An 8,606-nucleotide genomic window follows, 5' to 3' on the forward strand; every position below is an offset into this window, starting at 1 on the left:
GCTAGAAACTGGATAAGAACAATCATGCCACCCCCTGAGGCAGACCCTCATCCCCTCATGTCTGGACTATGGTGGTAGCTGCTGGGGGGGTCTGCCTGCCTCAAGGCTCTGCCCACTCCAGTCCATCCTCCATGCAGCCAGAGGGATTTTTTCCCTAAAGTTCAGGTCTGACCATGTCACCCCACTACCACCCCACTACTCCATAAACCCCAATGGTTCCCTGTCATCCAATATAGACTCTTCAGTTTGGCTTTTAAAGTCCCTCATCACTTGGTCCCTTCCTACCTTTCCAGTCTTCTTACACTTCATTTCTCTTCACATGCGCCAGTGACTCTGGCCTCTGCTGTTCCTCACACAAAACACTCCATCTCCTAATTAGATCCTTTTCACTGGCTGCTTCCCATGCTTGGAAATCTCTCCTTCCTGGCTTCAAGTCAAGCTAAAAGCCCACCTTCTGCAAGAAACCTTTCCCAAACCCCCTTAATGTGCATTCTTTTCCTCTGAGACTATCCCCAATTTATCTTGTCTATATCTTATTCGGTCATGGTTCTTTGAATGTCGTCTCCTCCATTAGACTGTGATCTCCCAGAGGGCAAAGAAAGTTTTTGCCTTTTTTTTGTTCTAAGGTACAGTGCCAGGAAATGCTCCTTGACTGACTGACTTGCCCAGTGTCTACAAAGGTCTTCCTTCTGTCAGTCAACTGGCCAAGCAAGACTGTTTCCAAATTGAGGGGGATTGTCTCATTCTGAAGGAATGGTGTTTATTTCTCCTGGAAGTTTTAGGCAAATAGTAGCTTACATGTGGAGTGGAGGCAGCATGGCAGAGGGGGTGGGGTGCTGAACTTGGAGTCCAGAAGACCTGGGTTCAAATCCTGCCTTGGATACTTACTAGCTATATGACCCTGGGCCAAGTCACTTGACCTCTATCTGCGTCAGTTTCCTCATCTGTAAGTTTGGGATAACAAAACCTCTAGTACCTGTTTCTTATGGTCAAATGGGACATATAATATAAAATATATATTATAGATAATAATATAATATATAATATAATGTAATAATAATATATTATATAAAATATAATATTATTACATATAAGAGCTATTAGAAATGTTAGTGACCATCATCACCATCCCAATTCAAACCTTTTCCTAATGAGCTCAGAACTCAGATGATAATGATGATGATGATAGCATTTATAGAACATTTTAAGGTGTGCAAAGCACTTGTAAACTATTATCTCATTTGATAATCAAAATAACTCTGGGAGGTAGGTGCTGTTATTGTCCCCATTTTACGGATGAGGAAAATGAGACAATTAGAGGTGAAGTGACGTGCCCGAGGCCGCACTGTCAGTAAGTTTCTGAGGCCAGATTTGAATTCAAGTCTTCTTGACTCTAAGCCCAGTGCTCTATCCACTGCACCACCAGCTGCCTAGGTGTAAAGAATGACAGGGACCACCAAACATCCTTATGGCTCCCCAGAGACATCCTGGAGTCTTCCCTCTCCTCACTCTCCAAGGCTTGTCGGCTCTACTTTTACTCCATGTTTTGCTCGTATGCCCTTCTCTCCATGTCCATGGCTACCACCCTGTTTTAAGTCCCCTTCACCTCTTGCCTGGACTAATGCATCTGTCTCCTGGTTGGACGCCAGGCTTCCAGGCTCTTTCTCCTTTAATTTCTCCTTTGCACCATTGCCAAATGAACATTTCTTCTTCTTTTTTTAAAAATTTATTTATTTTTAGTTTTCAACATTCACTTCCATAAGATTTTGAGTTCCAAATTTTCTCCCCCTCCCTCCTCTCCCTCCACCCCAAGATGGCGTGCAATCTGATATGGGCTCTACATATATAATACCTAATACATTCATATTAGTCATGTTATAAAGAAGAATTAGAACCGATGGGATGAACCACGAGAAAGAAGAAACAAAAAAAAAAAAAGAGAGCAAATAGTATGCTTCAATCTGCATTCAGACTCCGTAGATCTTTCTCTGGATGTGGATAGCATTTTCCATCATGAGTCTTTTGAAGTTGTCTAAGATCATTGCATTGCTAAGAAGAGCTAAGTCTATCAAAATTGATCATCACACAATGTGGCTGTTACTATGTACAATGTTCTCATGGTTCAGCTTCACTCTGCATCAGTTCATGTAAGTCTTTCCATGTTTTTCTGAAGTCCTCCTGCTCATCCAAATGAACGTTTCTTATGGCACACATAGGACTCTGTTACTCTTCTACTTTGTAACTTTCAATAGCTCCCTACTGTCTCTGGGATAACATGCAAAAAAAAAAAAAGCTCCCATAGAGCCTTTCCTCATCTGGCTCCAGCCTCCCCCCCTCCTCCAGGCTCGTTTCCTGTTACATCCCTTCCCAAGCTCTCTGTGCCAGCCAGAGCGGCCTATGGGCTGTTCCCTGACTTCAGCTGGAGGGTGACTCAGAGCCTTTATAAAAGATAGGAAGGACCAGGGACCAAAGGGTTCTGGCAGCAGCTCAACTGGGATATTGTGGTTATTGTTCCTACCTTCCATTAGCACAGGTGACCAGAGGTTGTGTACACACACACACACACACACACACACACACACACACACACACACACACTCACCATGTCCTGAGAGCCACAGGGCTCTGGCAGAATGTCTTTGACAGAGTTCCCCTACGCAAACAAAACTAAGCAAAACAAATTGAAATTTGGCCACAGGATCCTCATAAAGGATTTAAAAGGAATCACAAGGAATTTCCAGCCCTAACCCTGACAGTTGCTAGGGACAAAGGACTACGATTCAGCCCTAGACAGGTTTAAAATGGATTAAAACCCTTTGGGTTCTATTGGATTGGCTGTGTTCTATTGAACTGCCTATGTTCCAAGTCCTTGATGGGGTGATTTCTGATTAAGATGGTGATGTGGGAGGTCTTCAACAAGTCCAGCTCTCCCACATCACCCCACCCAAATTATCGGAAAAGACCAATGAGAAAAGCAAAAAGAAACTAAAACAAGCTCCTCCACACATTCCAGAACTGAGCAAAAAGAGCCAGAAGTCAGCAGAAGAAAGTAATGAGGTCTGACCAGGGAAAGCAGTGTGAGCTCAGGTAAATCAGCTGGAAGCCAGGCAGCCACAGACAGCTGTCCTGCATGAGCCAGCAGGAGATCATTCTCTCTCTCTCCTCTCTCTCTCTCTCTCTCTCTCTCTCTCTCTCTCTCTCTCTCTCCTCTCCCCCTTCTCTGTCTTTGTCTCTCTCTCTCCCTTTCTCCTAATCTCCTCTCTCTCCCTCTCTTTCCCTCTCCGTCTCCCTTTCTCTCTCTCCCTCCTTCCTTCTCTCCTCTTTCTCACCCTCCCCACCTCTTTCTCTGTCTCTTCCCTCTCTGTTTCTCCTTCTCCCTCCCTTTCTACCCCCCTCTCTCTTTCTCTGTCTATCTGTCTGTCTCTGTCTTTCTGTCTCCCCCTCCCCACTTCAGTGCCAAGAATGCTTTGCAGGAGACCTGAAAATAGCACAATTTCTAGCAGCAACTTTCTTGGACTCATCCCAGCTTCATAGGGAAATGGAACCAATTCCCAATTGGGCATCATACATAAATCATTAGAAAGATATTTACTGCTTATGTTTAGGCCATTCCAATATAATAAAAATGTTAATATTACTAAAATAATTTTTACATCCAGTGCCATAGCAATCAAATCTGATGTTACTTTATAGAACCAGAAGCAAAAAATAGCAAAACTCATCTAGATGAACAAAAGGTCAAGAATCATAAGAGAAGGGGGGGCGAATAGGAAGGAAGCAAGGCTAATAGTACAGATCTCAAACTATATTGCAAAACAATAATTTTCAAAATTATTTAGCACTGGTTAAAAAATAGAAAAATTGATCAATAGAAGAGATAAAATATTTAAGATTCAGAAGCAATCAAACATAGTAGTTAGTGTTTTATAAAGCCCAAGGATGCTAACTCCTGAGTTAAGTACTCTATATTTGACAAAAACTAGTGGGAAAACTGGTCAGCAATCTGGCAGAAATTAGGTTTAGAATAACATTTCACACCTCACACCATGGTAAGTTCCTAATGGATATAAGACCAAGATATAAAAGGTAACATGTTAAACAAATTATAAAAGTAGAGATACTTTTTTACAACTATGGATAGGAAAAGCATTTTGACCAAACTGGAGATAGAATGATTGGGGGGGAGGAATGGACAGTTTTGATTTCATAAAATTAAATTGGGAAAAATGTTTGTGGCAAATCTCTTTCATAAAAGTCTGATATCCAAGTCATATAGAGAATTGGTGTAAATATGTAAGAACGATTCATTCCTAATTACATAAAAAGTGAAAAGATATGAATAGGCAGTTCTCAGAAGAAAGGCTATCTATTATTAACCATATTAAAAAAAGGCTTCAGATATAAAAAGTAGCAATTAAAACAACTTTGGAGGTTCTACTTCACACCCATTAGATGGACAAAGATGACGAAAATGGAAAATGACACTGTTGGAGAGGGTATGGAAAGATGGTCAGACTAAAGAACTCCTGGTAGAACTATAAAATGGTTCAGCTGTACTATTTGGAACAATAGCCCAAATATCACTAAGCTATGTTGTACAGGCCGCACGCCGGTACCCTCTCCTCCTATAAGGAGCACGCTACCAGAGTCATACTCACACTCGAGTCTTCGGTACTCTGCCGGATAAACACACAGAGACAAGCCATCGGGAGGCGCCAACACCAGAGCTTTATTCAGAGGCCATCACAGCAAGGCCAAGCAGGAAGGCCAGAGCAACAGAGCAGGAGCAAAGAGAGAGTGCGTGATCTGACCACGCTCGTTCCTTAAGTACCTACTTAGCCCCTCCTCCCCAGCCCGCTTACTAGCCAATGATTGTAGGGTCAGATACCGGAAGGGGCTGTCTGAGTTTAGCACACCAAGGGGGAGGGAGTGATGTAGGAGGCTAGGACCGGATACAGGGAGGAGGCATCTGGGATTAGCGCATAGACAGAGTACGTGACCTAGGAAGTCAGACTCAGACACTGGGAGGAAGGGTCTGGGTCAGTGCTGCACAAAGGGACCCAGGAAGTCAGGAAGGTCACAAGAGGCATCTGGGGATGACGTTGCATATAGGGAGGGGACTAAGCAAAGGGAACTCAGTCCTCTGCCGTCCCACTCCCACGTGGCACCGCCTGTTGCCTCAGGAGCTCAAGCGGCTACTTCCTTGCACCCAGCTTATCTCACATAGCACTGCCCACTGCCTCAGGGCTTCTCCGTATCCAGCCCATCCCAGTTCACCACGACTCTGCCTACCACAGCCCCTGCCTTGACTTCCAAAATACCCAGATCTTACCCTACTCTTGCCACAGCGCCCAACCTGGTAGCTGCCAACATCAGACAGTCCTTCACACTATGTACACCCTTTTACCCAACAGTATCACTCCCAGTTTTATACCCCAAGAGATCAAGGAAAAAGGAAAAGGTCCTATATGTATGAAAATATTTAAAGCAATATTTAGTTTTAGCAAAGAACTGGAAACAAAGGAGTTTTCATCAATTGGAGAATGACTAAGCATTTTATTAATATACATACATAAGTGTAATGGAATTGGAATTTAAGAAATGGCACCTTAAGAAATGACAACACAATGTAATCTAACTAATCTATTTATTCAATGCTATCCCAATTAAATTACTAAAAAAATTATCTTACTGAGTTAGAAAAAATAATAACAAAGTTCTCTTGGAAGAATAAAAGGTCAGGAATTTCAAAGAAACCAGAAAAAAAAGATGTAAAGGAAAGAGATTCAGACCTTAAATTATTACATTGTTAAAGTATAAAGTGGATAATTTTGATTATTTTAAATTAAAAAATTTCTTGTATAAATAAAACCAATGTATCCAAGAATAGAAGGAATGCAGAAAATAGGGGAAAACTTTCATAGACAATCTGTCAAATAGGATATGATTAAATGTCAAATAGGATAGTGCTGTGGTGTAGGAAATAAAGAGCTGATTGATTTAGAAAAAAAAAAACATGGAAAGCCTTGGACCAATGAAGAAAGGTGCTATCTACCCTCAGAGAAACAGATGACAAGTGGAAATATGCGTAGTACGATCTTATAGTAATTGAGAGTATATGTGTACATATGTGTATGTTTATAGGTATATATATGTATTATATATCCACATTTAATTGTAACCTTCTTTGGTGAGGAGAGGGAAAAATAAAGTAGAAAGTGCACAGCAGAGAACAAAAGAAAATCTACAAGGAAGCAAAGAAAAGCTGGGAGGCTTTGAAAACAATGTGTAGTATTTGTTATATAGGTTTTCTTGAAATGTAAAGTTACTGCTTCATATTGAACCCTTTCTTATGTTCTTCTGTGTACATGAAAATGTTCTTTTTCTTTTCTTGTTTTGTATTTAAGTTTAAAATGAATTTAAAAATTTACCAAAAGATGACAAAAGGAACAGATTCAGAGAAATCTGGGAGGACTTCCAAGAATGGATGCAGAATGAAGTGAGCAGGAACCAGTAGAATAATTTAGATGATATCTACAATGTGGAGAAGGAAAATGGGCTGAAGGACTACAGAACTCTGATCAATGCAATGAACAGCCAAAGTTCCAGAAGGCCAATGATAAAGTCTGCTGCCCACCTCTTTGTAGAGAGGGGATGGAGTAGAGGTACAGAACCAGGCGTGCATTATCAGACACACACAATGTGTGAATTATTTTGTGTGACCTGCCTCCTTGCTGTTTCTCACACATGATACCGTCTCCCAACTCCATACCTTTTCAATGGCTTTCCACCATGCCTGGAATGCTTTTCGTTCCTCTCTGGGCTTCATTCTTGTCTCACTGGACTTTCTCTCTGACCACCTCAACCTCCTCACCCTCGAAGTTCACTCCACTGTGAGACTACTCATATGGAAAGTATACCTTGACCCTGCAGCCTCTTCCTCTGATTGGCTCATTCCTCCTAGGACTTCATCTTAAAGAAAGAGCCCAGATCAGCTGTGTGCTCTCTTCATTCCTCTTCAGACTTTACTCTTGACTCAGGATTTTTTCTATACACATGCTCCCTCCCCTCCCCCCCTCCCTTTTCAATTTCCTTTTATGTCTCATCTTCCTCCTTTAGAATGTAAGCTCCTTGAGGGAAGGTACTGTCATTCTTTCTCCTTGTATTTGTCTTCTCAGTGCTTAACACAGCACCTGGCACATCATTATCATCAATAATGAATAAGCCTACTATGTGCCAGGCATTGTGCTACAATTATTATCTTCTTTGATTCTCACAACAACCCTAGGAAGTAGGTGGTATTATGATTCTTATTTTACAAATCAGGGAAACTGAGGCAAGCAGGGGTTCAGTGACTTGCCCAGTTATACAGCTAGTGTCCGAGGCTGGATTTGAACTCAGGTCTTGCTGACTCCAGACTCAGTGCTCCATCCACCGCTCCACCTCCACTGTTACCCCAATAGCACATAGTAAATGCTTCAGAAATGGTGATTTGATTTCACTTTTCCTCCTCACTTACACTATTAGCTTCCTTGGACTTCTATAAGACTCAGTTAAAATACTACCTGCAGGAGGCCTTTCTTGGTCCTCCCCTCCCCAGCCTCATTGCTCGTGTCTTCCCTCTGAGACTATCCCCAATTTAGCTTGTCTCATTTGTTTGTACGTATTGTTTGCATGTTGTCTCCCCCAACAGGGACTCCTATTTCTGCCTTTCTTTGTAACAGCAGTGTTTAGTACATAAGTGCCTGGCACTGCTAGTTGACTGACTGATTAACTTCTCCAGTATCTTTGAAAGCATGCATATTTCTCACTGCTTAGTTCCATCTAGTCTTTTGACCTGACAATGGTTGATGGTAACATCACAGATTATAAAATGCATCATTGTGTCCTGGGTGTTCTCTATCCACTCCAAAAATACTAACTGGCATCCCCCAGCGCTCTAGGCAAATCTTTAATCAATGAAATCACTGGCACAGTCCCTATCCCTCTCCCTTGGTATTATTATTTTAAATAACAGTGAAAATGATCATCATTATAGAAGCTCTGCCCACGTCCTACAGTATAGAAATCTTTCTCAGTCCTCAACTTCTGGGTACACTGCTTTTATCTATTCAATCCATTATCCTTTCAATCTATTAGATTCAGCAGCTTGGAGAAACTCACATGACCTGCTATCTAATTTCTTTCCTCTCTTATAACTCCTCAAGACATTTTTTTTCCAGGAATTAATTTGACATTACTACATGTTGTTACTTGTCTTTGCCTTGGGCCAATAGCAATCTATTTCCCTGGAAAATCGAATACATTGTATTCCTTACGTTGACACGTTATCCGTTAGAATTAATTTGGAAAACTCTACATTGAATAATCAGTGAAACAGGTTTGGAAAAAGCACAGCATTATACCTTTATTGCAGAAGATATTTATTTCATTGGTTCCCAGAGAAACAAAACAACAATGGCGTATCATGTGCCATTTTCTGTTGGGCTAAGTAATGTTGTTAAGGAGGATCAGGTGCCCACGGCAGCATTCTCTTTCCAACACTTTCAACAGTGTTTTTATTTTAAAAGTAAAGGAATCTTTGTGTCTAGCCCTGGGATTTATTC

This window comes from Vombatus ursinus, unplaced genomic scaffold (genome assembly GCF_900497805.2).
Source record: "Vombatus ursinus unplaced genomic scaffold, bare-nosed wombat genome assembly UNPS02001287.1, whole genome shotgun sequence".
NCBI classification, from domain to species: Eukaryota; Metazoa; Chordata; class Mammalia; order Diprotodontia; family Vombatidae; genus Vombatus; species Vombatus ursinus.